General features: G+C 44.5%; 1 long non-coding RNA gene and 1 pseudogene across 1 annotated transcript in view; both read left to right on the forward strand.

Annotated features, from left to right (window-relative positions):
* Positions 1-13626, forward strand: part of LOC147821637 (uncharacterized) — a 32881-nt gene extending 19255 nt beyond the window's left edge. Inside the window, exons 2-4 of the long non-coding RNA XR_015446715.1 lie at positions 9352-9472; positions 10788-10887; positions 11776-13626. This is a non-coding gene — a long non-coding RNA (uncharacterized LOC147821637). The remainder of the gene's footprint in view (positions 1-9351; positions 9473-10787; positions 10888-11775) is intronic.
* On the forward strand, positions 1827-4090 carry LOC101724002 (centriole, cilia and spindle-associated protein pseudogene; annotated as a pseudogene).
* Positions 13627-15890: the final 2264 nt, after the last annotated feature.

Consider the following 15890-nt stretch of genomic DNA (forward strand, 5'->3'; position numbering starts at 1 on the left):
AGCTCCTAATATAAATTTGACTTTCAATTTCACATCAAGACTTTTAGAAAAATTAATTGAACCTATTGCCTTGAAGGCCTTCAAAGTCTGCTGTCTGTCTGCTATCTCAGGTCCCGGTGGTCTGCGTGGAGGTGCGCGGACTGCTGGCCCTCCCCTCTGTCAGTCCTGTTTTTCAGGTCTGCTTTACATCTGCAACAGCTTCCTAAATGCTGGCTTCTTAAGGAAGCGCCGGTGTCTCGGAATTAAAATGGCTTCCACGTCCCTTGCAGAACGACTTCGCTCTCTCGATTCTTTCTATACATTGCAATAATATTTATTAAATCGATTTTTTTGCCATGCGCTATTTCCCCAGTTTGCAAAAAGCAGTATCATATTATCTAGTCTCAATTTACTCACAGAACTGTAAAGAATGGGTGTAGAGAAAAATCACGACGTTAATTATTGTGATAGAGACATGGAGAGTCTAAAAGAAGCCTCAGAAAAGGTTCTCCGTGGCAGGCTGGAGAGATGGAGGTTTCCTGGCAAGCGTGATGCCAAGAGCACCCGAGCGACGAGGCATTCCTCAGAGAGTGTGTGCTGTGACAACAAATCACTCTGCTCCTTTCTGGGATTACATCCTTCATGAAACTCATCCTAACACACTCCATGTGATCCACGCTGCCATTCTAGACAGCCAGTTCTCTAGGTCAAGGCCCATGTTTGACACCAGCTTCTTTCTTGCTCACCATCAAGGTCTCAGACAAGTGGTCCCACAGGTGATGCGACAGTAAGAGATGTACAAGAGACACACAAGAGACAAAATGACTTGTATCTTGTATCAGAAATACATCCTACAAGACTTGAAGATTTTCTTATACCAAGGAAGATATACACATTTAAAATCTTTTAAAGAACAACTGAATAACAGTAACAATGGCTTACTAAAGCCAGGCCTGTGGAATGTCACTAAAGGAATTATTTCCCTTTTGTTCAATGCATGTATTTGTCGAACCTCACATACCAGTATAGAAAGTATCTGTGAATACTGAATGATATTGAAGAGGATAACTTTTCATACCATACATCAACATGACAGCATGGAAAACTGAAGCAAAATAAAATACTTCAAACCTAAAAAAAACAGAAAAAGAAGTTGACCTATAATCTGGTAACTTGGAGAAAATCATTATTATAATTGTTTTGTATGTACATGTTTCTTTCTATGAAAATTACAAAGATAATTTTAAAATAATGGACATATATGTATCAACACATACCAATGTATAAACATACACATATACACAAAGTACACAGTACTAATTCATTGTTCACTTTTTCTCTTAATTTATGGTGAAAACCTTATGTAACAAATTAATATCATAATCATTGTTATTATGGCTAAGTAGTCTCTATTATAGATATAACACATTTATACACCAAATCCCTTATTAGTGGACTTTTCACGATTGTAAAAAAATGTCGGCCGGGGATTTAGCTCAGTGGTTTCGTCGCCGGCTGTGCAAGTGCAAGGACCTGAGTTTGATCCCCTGTACTGAAGAAAAAAAAAAAAAGTTTTCATTACTCTCATATATTTTTGCAAACTTCTTTGGTCCTTTTCCAGAAGTACAATTGCTGAGTAAAAGCATATACTTTATAAAAGGATCTTCACAAATGCTATCGAATTGCCCTCCAGAAATGTACCAATGAATGCTAGCATGTGTAGGTGTGGTATCCACTTCCCCACATCCTTTCGTTCTTCAGCCAACTAGGTAGTTAATACAATACCTTTGCTTGGTTTTGGATAAAAGTCCAGTTGGACCGCCTCTCACATCACCAAACATTTGGGAATGTATTTCCTTTGTATATCTCTTAGTTGGAGTGTTCATTTTTATTTTCTTGTTGATTCGTAAAAACTCTGCATGGAGGTGGTCTCTGTGTCACGAGTTCCGCGGGCGACGCGTAGGGAGTGGAGCGGCACCGTGTCCCCGGGCAGCGGGGTGAAGAGCGAGTACGTGAGGCGCCACCGGGAGCCGCGCTGGGACCAGTACGCGTCCCGCTACCGCGAGCTGCCGCGCTACCGCCCGGGCCGCCGGCTGCTGGAGCGGGCGCACGCGCCCTGGCTGTGGGACTCCTGGGGCCTCTCCGGCCTCCGAGCCCTCGCCCCGGGGCGCGTCTGCCTCGCCCGTGGAGGCCCCGGAGGCCGGGGAGCGGGGCGCGGAGACCCAGGACCAGCAGGACGCCGCGCTGCCAGAAGCACTGCCAGTGGAGGACGTAGAAGAAAAAGCCAGACAATACACCAAAAAGGAAGAGACAGACAGGCTACCCACCAGTGTCAAACCTCGACAGCAGCCGAGTGCTTTATTCGCCAGAGGAAACAGGAAAGCCCCCCAAAGTCCTCAGAGGTCATTGAGTAAAAGTAAAGAAGACAAGCACCCCGTTGCTCTTTACGGCTGGGGAGAGAGACCGACACTGGGAGCCAGAAGACCCACAGTGTCTGTGCATCTGCCCCTGTGCACGAGATTCATGAGTCAGCCTTACGAGCCAAGAGCAGAAGACAGGTGGAGGAACGGAGACTCAGCGGATGTGGAGAAGCACAGAAGGATCAAGGCCTCCACACGGCCTTCGGCAGACAAGCCTTGGGTGACCGGTACATGCGATGCTACTCGGCCAGGGCACAGATAAGAAGACAAGACAAAAACTATTAAACTAGAGTGGACATAGGTTGAAGAAACCAACTGATTACGCAAGGCTTTTCTGTGGGAATTTTCAAGAGATTATTTTATTTTGACGAATATTGGTCACCTACCTCACCAGTAGGGCAGACAGTTGAAGCCGTAGATATTTGGTTATTTATGAAGACAAGTCCCTAAACCTCTGATATTCTTGTAAGAGTTTTGTTTTCAAGCGTCTCGGGCCGGGAATTTAGCCCAGTGGTTCCGTCGCCTGCCTCCCAAGCGCAAGGACCCGAGTTCGATGCCCGGTACCAAAAACAAAACAAAAAAAGAAAAACTAGTAACCACCTATACTATTATCTTAAGTTAGTTCTCTTTCTCCCATCCATAAAATGGAGATTGTTTAATAAATATTAGCAACTTAAAAAACTAGTAGTGTATAAAAAGAAAAAAGTCAGCAGAAGTGACTGATATTTTTAAACAGTAAAAAACAAAATAGTGGGCAGGAAGGTAATATTATAGATTTTTGAGCTTAGAAGCCAAAATCGTTAAGAAAAATGATTCTGAGCATATCTTAAAGTTGAATTTTCAGTAAACAGGAATTACCTATAAAGAAAATCAGGAAGCCAAAGTGTTTCTTTTAATTAAACCCTGCGGTAGAAATGCTGGATAGGAAATAAAGACTGACGCACTCCCAACTGTTCACTAAACTGGCACTTTTTTCATCAAGGAAAATCTGAGCAAAAGCTCAGACTTAGTGAAGAGAGAGAGAGAGAAAGAACATGAAAGGTTTGAATGTCCAACAGCAGCAGCCCTCCTTCTGTCGTCTTCCGCGCTCGGGTTCGGGCGAGCTGCCGCTGGCGAGCGGATCTCTGTGTCCTGTTGGGGAGCCTAGGAAATTAGCCCCAGGGGCGCGCCTTTCCTCTCTAGGAGACATAATGCCGCTCCCTCCAGTGGAGTTCGGCCGATGCCCAAAAGGGCCACTTCTTTCCCGATTCCCAGTCAGGGAACCAAATGTTCCGGAATCGCGGAAAGAAATGTACGGAGACACAGAATTTGGGTAAAAAAACAAAGCCTTTAATCGCTAGCGAGGGGGACCGCCAGAAACTCGTCTGATCAATGTCTGCGCCGCCCTTCGCTTTAACATTTCCTTTTATGTCTTCTTTTAGCCATTACCTCATTTCTGGCGGTCTTAGTAAAATTTCTGTTTCTCTTTTACAACTAGTTCCTGTTAACGGTTATAGTCGCAGACATATAACAAACAGATGGCGCCTAAAACACATACATTGTAAACTATCCAAACATTTCTACTTTGCTTTTCTCTGGGTTAAATGTTGTCTACAGTTAGGTTACAGGTCAAAGGTTCAGTTAGCCATCGCCTTAAACAGTAAGAGTTACAGAAAAGGGAAATCTTAAAGGAACGGATTACTTATTCTACCTCAGCTACCTTAATAACTAACCTATAGTTTAAATTTTCTTTTCTTTTTTTTTTTGGTACCTGGGATCGAACTTGGGACCTTGCGCTTGCAAGGCAGGCGCCAGAACCACTGAGCTAAATCCCCGGCCCCAGTTTAAATTTTCTCTATCATGATTACAGTTTGAACACTAATACTTGATAGTGGAATTCTCACATTGGTGAGTCTCATGTCATTTGTATGTGCAGTAGGTGCTGTGCCCACTAGAGCCTGAAGAATGTCATTTGAAGTTTTCAGAGAGGACTAGTGTTGTCTGTATCACACCACACTTTTCTATATTACTTGCACTTTTTGCTAACTGTAAACCCCATATATTGCGATTTTATGTAATGGGTATTTATTTATATTGCTAGACAGGAAACTCATATACATTCTATTATTCCTATATTCTGCATCAGCTATTTTATTTTATTTGGAGGGGGGGTACTGGGGATTGAACTCAGGTCCTTGTACTTGGGAGGCAGGCAGCGGAACCACTGAGCTAAATTCCCGGCCCCTGCATCAGCTATTTTAAAAGCCAAAGGTGCCACTGACTAAATCATACTACTTACTGTTTTTACTATCACTAATGTGAAACTGCCAGCCATAAAGCAAGACATTAGCACCCATAAATATGCACACACAGGAACCCATGGACTCTCTCATCACAAATTTAAACATGTCAAGATGTTTAAAACATAATCATAAAAACTGTGATTACCATACATCTTATGTAAATATCTTAAAAATTTGTAGAAACATATACAAATATTTCCAACTGCAATTAGGGATGTGCACCCGATTTATTTCACTTAAGTGTATAGTCTCAAAGTGCATCCATTTAGGGCCGGGGATTTAGCTCAGTGGTTCCATCACCTGCCTCACAAGCTCAAGGTCCCAGGATTTATCCCTAGTACACCCCCCCCACCAAAAAGTGCGTCCATTTAAGTAGAAATTCTCAAGCTTATCCTTCTTTATGGGACAGTAGTATTCCATTGTATAAAAACCCCACATCTTCTTTATCCATTTATCAGTTGATGAGTATTTCGGCTGTTTAGATTTAGCTAGTACAAACTGTGCTGCTATAAACAGGGGTATACATATATCACTGTGGTATGACGCTTTTAATTCTTTTGGGAAGATACCATGAAGGGGAATAGCTGGATCAAATGGAACCTCTAATTTTAGTTTTTTGAGGAGTCTCCACACTGATTTCAACGGTAGTTGCACCAGTCTAAACTCCCAACAGTAGAGAAGGGTTTCTTTTTCCCCACAGCCCTCCCAGCATTTGTTATTGATTGATTTCTTGATAACAGCCATTCTTTCTGGAGTGAAACAGAATCTCGATGTTGTTTTTATTTGTGTCTCTCAAATGACCAATCATGTTGAACATTTTAAAAATATATTTATTTGTCATATCTACCTCTTCATCTGAGAAGTGTCTATTCATTTCAGATGCCCATTTGTTTGATTGAGTCTTTAAATTTGGGGGGGTCTGATTTTTAAAACATTTTTAATGAATCATTTGTAGCTTTTATTTACTTATTTATTTTTATTTTTAGGTACCAGGGATCGAACTCAGGTCCTTGCGCCTGCATAGCAGGCGATGAAACCACTGAGCTAAATCCCCAGCGGGTCTGATTGTTTTGAGTTCTTTATATATTCTAGATAGTAGTCCTTTGTCTGAGGAACAGTTGGCAAATTTTTTTCCCACATCGTGGGTTGTCTTTTCCCTCTGTTGGTAGTTTCTCTGGCTATATACAAAAGCTTTTTAATAAGATGAAATCCCAGTGGTTGATTCTTTGTGATATTTCCTGTGTGATCAGGGGTTTGTTCATAAAGTGTTTGCCTACACTGATGTCTTCGAGAGATTTACTTATTCTCTCTTCCAGCAGATTTACTCTTTCTGCTTTACTATTTAGATCTTTGATCCATTTTGATTTTAGTTTAGTGCATGGTAAGAGATATGGGTCTAGTTTTAATCTTCAGCGTTTGGAAAGCCAGTTTTTCCAGCACCATTTGCCTTTGGTGAGTTGGAAGTCTGGGGTTGAATTTTGCTTAAGTGTCTAGTAATTATATATATGTATATTTCGTTTAATTCCTGAGTTGATGCTTGCAATTTGCTTATGGCAGGTCGCTTTATTGCTAGTATTTAGAACTCTTAGGAAATGATTACTTTTCAGAGATGTCTTTCACATGTAGCTGGCTTTTGGGTTTTGAGTCTGTTGCACGATCCTACCTCTTCAATTTACTGGGGATACGCAATTGCTACCTATTTGGCCTAGCCCCTGGTTCTTTGGCATTAGCCTGTAGTATTGTTTATGACCCTCAGGCAATCTCAGTCTTGGCACACCAGGGAGAACAACTGGTTAGAACACTTATGTCACCTTGGCTAAAGTAGCACAACCAGCAATAATAATAGCATTGAACACAGCCTGGAAAATAACAAACTTGTAACTATTAATTTGCCACCTTTAACCATATGAACTATATTTGTGGTTATAAAATAAAATTTAAAACAAACCAGAAAATTGTATATAGTAAATATGCCCTCAGAAAGGCAATTTTACACTCAAGAGAGAAAATTTAAAATTGAAAAGGGGTTGGGGGGAAAATGGAGAAATAGAATTGGAGGAAGAAATTAGAAGCAAGGCTGGAGGACAAAGGAAGATTATGCAAATTTTGGGAAACAAGTGAAGAAGATAGGAGGGAAAGGGAGAAGAAAGGAAAATAAGTACAGAACAATGATAACAAAAAACTAGAAACAATGTTCACACTCATAAAAACAAGAACAACAATAAAAAAAGAAAAGAAGAGAAGAAAAAAAGAAGAAGAAAATATCCACTTCAAGGCATGTCTCTGCTGTCACTAGTAGACAGCATGAGTAGACAGAGCCCAGATTGTGTTGATTAATCCCAGTAAACGAGCTGAAGATTTATGGCAGGGTAGTGGATAATCCCAGCAAACCTGTAGCTTTTGTTCTTCTGAAGTTCAGGCTGGTTTCTGGCTGTGAGGCTGGAACCTGTTTTATTCAGTTTGCAACACTCCGTGTGCCTCCTGCCGGCTTGAATTCGGTTCTGTCTCACCCTGATGGAGCCATTCCACAGCTGCTCTGAGTTCTGAGCTCAGTAGGCTTCTCTCCAAGATGGCTACTGGCCAATCTCCCTCTCCTGGGGGACACCTGAACCTGAATAACTCACCAGCCACTGCAATCTGCTGCATCCACTGCTCCATTCCACTGGTGCGTTTCTCCGTGGAGGCCTCTGAGGTCACCAGTAGTCACTGTGGGCCTGCAGGTTCGAGCTGCCACTCCCATGCAGTGAGTCAGGACTCAAGGAGAAAGTGCTGTTTCCCACCTCCTCCTTCTGCATTGAGGTCTCTCTCCTCACTCCCCACGGGCTTCAGTTCTCACTTGAGATCCTTGCTGGGTCCCCGGGACCCACTTCCCCACTCCTTCTCTTTATGCTGCTATATTACAGTGTCTGGACGCTAACTCTCAGAGAGGCTGTTTCTCTGCTGTTGACCATTCTGCCATCTGGAAGTCCTGTTGTTTGGGGTTTTGTCTTTTGTTTTTTGGGTTTCTTTTTGTTTTGTTGAGATAGGGTTTCACTATAGTTCAGGCTGGCCTCAAACTAGCAGCGATCCTCCTGCTTCAGACTCCCAAATGCTGTGATTACAGGCTTGCGCCCCTACACCAGGCTTATTCTTTGTTATTGTTGCGTTTATATATTCTGGATAACAGTCATTCATTGGATTTTTTTGTAAACATAGTTTCCCAGGATTTGGCTTGGTTTTTACTTTCGTAATGGTAGTCTCAAGGAGCAGATTTATTTATTTATGATTTTTTGAGACAGTCTTGCTATGCAATTCAGGCTGGCCTTGAACTTCCTTCAGTCCTCCTGTCTCAGCCTCCCAAGTGCAGGGATGACAGATGTGTGCCACCACACAAGGCAACATTTTTAATTTCAACCAGGTCCAAGTTGTTGATTATTTTCTTTTATAGTTCCTGCATTTTGTATCCTATTTTAAAAATCTTGGCCTACTCCAGCATTACTAAGTTTCTCTTGGTTTGGTTGTTTTTTGTTTTTGAAAGTTTATAGTCTCAGCTCTTATATTTAGGTCAAGGATCCACTTCAAATTAGTTTTCAAGCTGGGCATGTTGGCACATGCCTGTAATCCCAGTACTGGGGAGCCTGAGGCAGGAGGATTGCTGTGAGTTCGAGATCAGCCTGAATTACATAGTGAGACTTTGTCTCAAAAAACAAAAAAAAGAAAAAAAAGTTAATTTTCAAATATGCTGTGAGATAAAAATCAATATTCATTTTTCTCCATAAAGCAGCCAATTATTTCAGCATTTTTATTGGGATTATTCTTTCCCATATTTAATTGTATTGGCTATATATATGTTTTTTCTGGACTATTTACTTCATTCCACTTATATACCAACTTTTACTTGAATACCAAACTTTTTTGGGTTTTTTTTTGGTACTGGGGATCGAACTTGGGACCTTGTGCTTGCAAGGCAGGTGGCAGAACCGCTAAGCTAAATCCCTGGCCCCCAAACTATCTTGATTATAGTTAGCTTTATAGTAGGTCTTGAAATGAAACAAAGTCCTCTCCCTTCATTTCATTTCAAAGTTGTAATGGCGATACTCAGATAAAAATTTAGCTTTGCTTACTAAATTTTTGAAAAGCCCTGATAAGAGTTTGCCTATTGTTGTGTTGAATTATGGATCAACTTGAGGGTAGAGAACTCATACTTTAACAATCTTGAGTCTTTCAATCCATGAATATAGATAGTATATGCCACCATTTATACTCACCTACTTTAATTTCAACAATCTTTTACAGTTCTTAGAATAGTTATTTGACATATTTGTTAAATTTATCATTATTTCTAGCTCTATGTGTGTGTATCCGTGCATGCATGTGTGTGTGTGTGTGTGTGTGTGTGAGAGAGAGAGAGAGAGAGAGAGAGAGAGAGAGAGAGAATTTATTTATGTTCCCAAAGTTGAGCAAAAGAAAATTGGTTAATTAGAGGTTATGGCTCCCTAAATCCCACTTAAGTAAGATTTTACTGTATTTGGTCCTCACATAAGACCTTTGATTATGTCATACCCCATGTTCTAAAACCTTCATGGAGAAATAATAATGGGAGGTGGTTAAAGAATGAAGTATCATTTACAAAGGGAAAAATTGGGCACAGCCAAACCAGCTGATTAAGTACATGGTGCCTTTTCTTACAGCACAGCCATAAAAATGAGATTATGCAACAGTGGCTTCCAGAAAGAGGGCAAGGAGTCTCACAGGGAGTCACACGACCCCCCCTGCCTTCTGATCACAGTGTTCTGGAAGTCAAAGTTCAAGGTAGGATTTTTTTAAAACTTTTTTTATTAATGCATGTTTGCAATACATCATGAGTGCCTTCATTGTAGGGAGTTGGTGCATGCACATACTGCATCTTAGTCCTTTTTATTTCCCCATCTCCTCCCTCCCTTCACTCTCCCTCCATTCCCAGGGCCCATTCTCATTTCGAAAAGCTCCACCTCCCTGTTTCCTAACATCTATCTTTTATTTTGCTCTTCAAATTACTTATACTCTGCACTTCTTAGGCAAGAGAAACCATGAGAAATTTAATCTTCTGTGTCTGATTCTGGGTAGGATTTTCCTGTAGAGTTTCAGTGTAGAAAATGTTTAAAACTCATTATTGCCAGAAAATTTTAGCCAGGTATGCTGGTGCATGCCTGTAATCCTAGCACTCAAGAGGCTGAGGCAGGAGGATTGCTGTGAGTTCGAGGTCAGTGTGGGCTACATAGTGAGTTCAAGCCCAGCCTGAACTACATAGTAGGATTCTGTCTTACCACCTCGACCCAAATTTTTTTAGCAACCAAGAAAGATATTAATGAAATTATGAGCAGATTAGAAAAAAATGCATATTTTTATGTCTCTGTCTGGGGGAAGAAGAAAAAAGAAATATGTGCATAGAAAAAAAAGAATATACATGAATCAGAACATCAATAGCAATCATTTCTGGACAGGTGGATTGTGAATTATTTCTAAATATTTGCTTTCATTTGTCTTATTTATTTATTTGTTTATTTATTGGAGACAGGGTCTTGTTTTGTAGTTCAGACTGGCCTTGAACTCACCATGTAGCCCAGCCTGGCCTCAAATGTGCAGCAATCTTCCTGCCTCAGCTTGTCAAGTGCTGGGATTACAGGCGTGTGCCACCACACCCAGCTGTCTTTTTCTACATATGTGCAACGGGAAGTGTAATGTCCACTAATGAAAAGAGAAGAAACTAAAATTCCTTAGCATGTTATCCAAGACTCTCCACCATTTGATGGAAAGTGTCTTCTAGATTTCTCTTGAACCGTTGGTTCATCATTTGCTCACAAGTTCTGGCCTCAAACGATCACTCACTGATCCTGCCTATGGCCTACCTTTTCCCATCAACCCACTGTTCCCGCTGTCTAGGGGCTATGACCAGAATTCCAGAATCACACACCACTGCTTCTCATTGGAATCCAACTTCTCAAAATACATATATGATAAATATAATTCACACAAAAAACCAGATTAAAAACTGTATAGAGAGCATGATCTCAACTAGTTCAAGTAAAAAATTCAAAGAGAAACCTTGAAAGAACAATGTAAATAAGTTTTTTTGTTGTTTTTTCAGACAGGGTTCAAGGCTGGCCTTGAACTCCCTATGTAGCCCAGCCTGGCCTCGAACTCATGACCATCCTCCTGCCTCAGCCTCCCGAGTGCTGGGATTACAGGTATGCACCACCATTCCCGGCTAATGTAAATAATTTGTAGAGGCACCATTCATGACCTGGGATTTGGAGAGGTTTATTTATGTGCTTTGGTTTTCTACATTTTATACCTCCCAAATGATATGTTAAAATAGGTTAAATTTCCATTTAAGACCTTTGTCCATTGTTAACACCTCCTAAAAAGACTTTCACTTTTAAAAAGTCATAGTTTTGGACCAGGGATTTAGCTCAGTGGTTCCAGTCCCTGCTTTGCAAGTGCAAGGTCCCGAGTTCGATGCCTGGTACCAAAAAAAAAAAAAAAAAAAGTCATAGTTTCAAGCCAGCTCTGGTGCCACACACAGTGGCAGTAGGGTCCTCATGGGTTGGTACGGTAACAACACACTCCAGGCACAGGTAACTCAGGCACGGGACGTTCTGAGGGATGTTCACAGGGGGAGCTCAGCACAGATGGATGTGCTGACTCCTCAGACTAAAGCCAGGCAGATGGTGGCTCCTGAGGCATGGCTCTCTTCCTCTGTGGCATGAGGGGCTGGAGCAGATGACACCCACTGGGCCAGCCTGTGCCTGTGCCCTGTCCTTAACCCAGGGTCATGGTGGAGGGGACAGAGGCGGTTTTGTCAAGGAGAAAACCAAGAGACAGAGAAGTTGAGTAACTCACCCAAGTCCATGCAGCCCGGGAATCCAGGTCCTTGTCATCCAGAGCCTGAGCTCTCAGTGCCTGACCTTGCCACACCCAGCTGGGCAGGACAGGAGGTCTCCCAGCCTGAATCCTCTCACAGGCACAGTGACTGGGTGGTAGGAAGCCCTGACTCTCCCACAGGGTGCTGGCTCCCCCCCCCCTTTTTTGTTTGTTTTTCTTTTGCACTTGTTTGTGCTCCGTTGTCTTCGAAGGCCACAGGGTTATAAGGTGTGACCAACACGACAGTGAATGGTGCTGCCAGGTGCCATCTAACAGGAAGGCAGCTTGGAGAAACACGGCGCTGTGTCCTCATCCACCTTCGTCACCAGATCGGGCCCCCTGTGACTCCTGGCTCTTCCCCAAAGCCACAATGACCAGGAAAGGGAGACGTTTTGAATCCACTCAGGACATCGAGGCAGCCAGGACAGCGCAGCTAAAGACCCTCAGGAAAGAGGACACCAGAGCTGCTGCAGAAATTGACAAGGACGATGGGATGAGTGTGCTGGAAGCGAGGGGAGGATTTTGAGGGGGATTATGGGGATGGGTATTTTCCTGTAATCAATTTTTAAAGCTTAAACATTCACCATATTTTTCTATCACACCCTGTAAACCATGACCTCTTCCTGTTGAGAGTCCCTCTGCAGGAATCAAGAGTCATCAATCCCGGGTGCAGTGGTTGCCATGCTGAGCCCGCAGCTCCCAGGCCAGCTCTGTCCCCTCTCTGCAGATCCATGATGCAGATAGAGCACCTGCTGGGACACAGATTGTGTGTTCCCAGGAAACCCAACCAAAACATCTGACTGCTCCAGGGATGGTAGAAATAGTCTGGGCTCCCACATGGGTGACGCTGACAAAGAGCAGTCCCTGTTCCACCTGACCTCACGTGGCACAGGTCATGTGGCTCATCAGTCATCTCCACGTGGGTCGGGGGAGCCCCCACCCAGCTGGAATGGGACAGCTCCACGAGAGGGGAAAGAGCAGCCTGGATTCTAGTACAGCAGACGGAGCACCTCCGATGTTGGGGGCAACTTGGCCCGGGTACCCCATCATTCCTGCCTGTGGATTTTAAATAGCTGCCCTGTTCAGTTCTTATCAGGCCTTCTCCCAGCCTTTGCACCTGGATGAATCTCTTCCTTCCTTCCTTCCTTCCTCCCTCTCTCCCTCCCTTCCTTCTTTCCTCCTTTCTTTTTTTTCCAGTACTGAGCACTGAACCCAGAGGTGCTCTACCACTGAGCGACATCCCCAGCCCTTTGCAATGTTTATTTTGAGACAGACTCTTGCTAAGTTCCGCAGGCTGGCTCTGGCCCCTGCAATTCTCCTGTCTCAGTCTCCTAGTGCTGGGTTTAGAGGTGTGTACCACTAGGCCAGGCATGGAGACACAGTTCTGGGCTGGCACTCAGCTGGACAGCACCGTGCTGAACACCAGCGTGGGCCAGCTGGTTGGTGAGACTTCACTGTGCATAGAGAGCAGATGTCCCCGGAACCCAGGGAGAGCCCAGGGGTGAAGAAAACTGGCTGCAGCTGTGGGCCTTTTTCTGTGATTCAAGGGAGTTGTAGAGACGACCACCACCCCAATCTGTGTGGCTACCAGGACCTCAGTGTCACTGTGATTCGCCTCTGGCACTGCGTGGGCAAGGTTCCCACACAGGTGGCTGCATACCCAGGTACCCAGCTCACACAGTGGCTTCGGGAACCTTGCTAGCTCTCTCTCAGATTTTTTTTTTCTGTGGTACCAGGGATTGAATGCAAGACCTTGCACTTTCGAGGCAGGCGAGGCGCCCCAGAGCTACATCCCCAGCCATCTCTCAGATCTTTAAAAGGATGGGATGGGATGGGATGGGATGTGGAGCCAGGTGTGGTGGTGCAGGCCTGTAATCCCAACTGTCTAGGAGGCTGAGGCAGGAGAATCACAAGTTCAAACTCAACCTGGGGAATTTATCCACTGAGTGAGAACTTGTCTCAAAATAAAAAATAAAGAAAGGGCCAGGCATGTAGATCAGTGCAAAAGCCCTGGGTTCCATCCCCAGTACTGCACAAAAAGGAAGAGGAGGAGAGAGGAGAGGAGGTGGAGGTGGAGGAGGAGGAGGAGGAGGAGGAGGAGGAGGAGGAGGAGGAGGAGGAGGAGGGGACCGGACTCTGATAGGAAAACCTCAGGGGACTGCAAGTTGAAACTGGGACCTTTCTGGCAGATCCGGGTCCAGGCACAACAAAGAGGGTGCTGTGTCTCAAGCACAGGGCTCCTTGGCTTTCAGGGTCACCATGCCCTGGCTCGCAAGGCCCAGATATCTCTGTCAGCATTTTTTTCTGGTCCCCAGCCCTGAGGGCACAGCCTTCCCTGCCTGAGCCCCGAACCCTTAGCCCTAAGTGAGGGGTCAGGGCACCCCCTGGTGGCACCACACCTTCATTGTGGGGCTCAAAGCCCATCCCAAAGCTGGGGGTGACAAGCACTTGATCCCCAACCTGCCTGTCCAAGCTTCTGAGCCAGGTGGCTGCCAGGGGAGTGCCCCGGACCTCCTCCCAAGGGAAAAAGCTTTTAACCCTTAGTAGGGTCAGTGTGGATGCTCGGTCAGTGGGTGAGGGTGAGTGTGTCAGAAGAGAATTCCCTGCTGGCCATGGTGGCACACGCCTGTGATCCCAGCACTCGGGAAGGCTGAGGCAGGAAGGTGGCAAGTTTGGGCCCAGCCTGGGCAATTTGGCAAGATGCTACTCAAAATTAAAACAATAATTTTTAAAAGGGCAGGGGATATAGCTCAGTGCAAAGGGCCTTGGCCCAACCCCCAGTATCCCAAGCAAACAAAACACCAAGCATAAAAATACCCCCTGGCAAAAAAAGAAAAAACACCCCTGGTCCAGAGCTCTTAGCACTGCATGGAATGATGAGAAATCACGTGCTGCCACCCTCCCACAAGGGGGCGCGCAGGAGGCCCCACTTTCCTTCAGGAGGACCTAAGCACTGAGCAAGAGCCCCGAGATGAAAGGGGTGGCCAGCAGTCCCTAGATCAGAGGCCCCGAAAGAGCCTGTCCCCAGTGTCACTCGGGGTGAGGACAGGTCAGAGGAGCGCTGGCCCGAGCAGGCTCAGGGAGGAGACCAGGGAGCCAGCTGCAAAAGGAGGGCCCGCTCCAGCCAGCCTTCTGCCCGCTGCAAAGAGGACAGGTGTAGGCCGAGGGCAAAGCTGTATGATCTGCAAAATGGGTGATTTTTCATCACACCAGGAGTAAGGAAAGGGAGACGGTTTATCTAGGTGTTTCCTGGGTCACGGTTTCTCCTACCATGTACTCCTGCTGAGTGGGTGGTTTTCCCAGGACTTCACAGCAGGTCTGTCCAAACATGGCGGGATACGACGGGTAAGAGCGTATTGTGCCCGGGCGCTGATCTTGTCACCACAGCCCTTGGATGCAGTCCGGCCTCATCCTCCCGCTCTGGCTCACTTTGCATTTAACTTGCTGCCTTGCTGCCTTGCTGCCTTCTACTTGAAGTGTTTCTCCTCTGTGATGCTGTTCTGCTGTGCTATCCTGTCTTGGAGCCAGCCAGCTATAAACTGAAACCTCTGCAAACCGTGAGTCAAAATAATCTTTTCCTACTTTTGATCTCAGCAGTGAGAAAAGTAACTAAGACACTCAACCTCCCAAGTAGCTGGAAATACAGGAATGTGCCACCATGCCCGGCTTAGTGTTTGTTTTCTATCTTCACTGCTGTGTGGCTAAGTGTACAAAGCTCATCCTTGTCATATATTCCTAGGAAGTTTTTCTTTTCAATAACTACAGACTGTCCCTAATGGTTCTATAACATATTCATTACTTAGGGATTGCTACTTTGGCTGCCTTTGTTTAATATTTGCCTATCTTGTCTTTTCTCACCCCTTGATTTTCAACTCCTTAGTTCAGTTTGATTTAATTGACATTAAGAAAGTAAGAGGCAGGCCGGGATTTAGTTTAGGGCTGGGGATTTAGCTCAGTGGTTTCACTGCCTGCTGCGCAAGCACAAGGACCCGAGTTCGATTCCCAGTGCCAAAAAAAAAAAAAAGAAAGAAAGAAAGAAAGAAAGAAAAAGAAAGTGAGAGGCATGGGGCCAGGGATTTAACTCAATGGTTCTGCCGCCTGCCTCGAAATCCCCAGTACCAATAAATAAATAAATAAAGGAGCGATTAAGTGGATTAAGTGGGAAGAGAAACCAGGAATTAATCCCCATGATTATATTCTGTGGATACTGATTAAATCAGAATGTTGTCTGGGTATAAAGCCAGGATACTCCCTGACAAGGGAAACCTTTTCTGAGTGTGCGGGAGTGTCTTCAGAGGGACCAGTATTTTGTTGCTGGAAAGTAGAA

The sequence above is a fragment of the Heterocephalus glaber genome, unplaced genomic scaffold (assembly GCF_053883595.1).
Source record: "Heterocephalus glaber isolate CG9 unplaced genomic scaffold, H.glaber_assembly_v1.0 deba00001724, whole genome shotgun sequence".
NCBI classification, from domain to species: Eukaryota; Metazoa; Chordata; class Mammalia; order Rodentia; family Bathyergidae; genus Heterocephalus; species Heterocephalus glaber.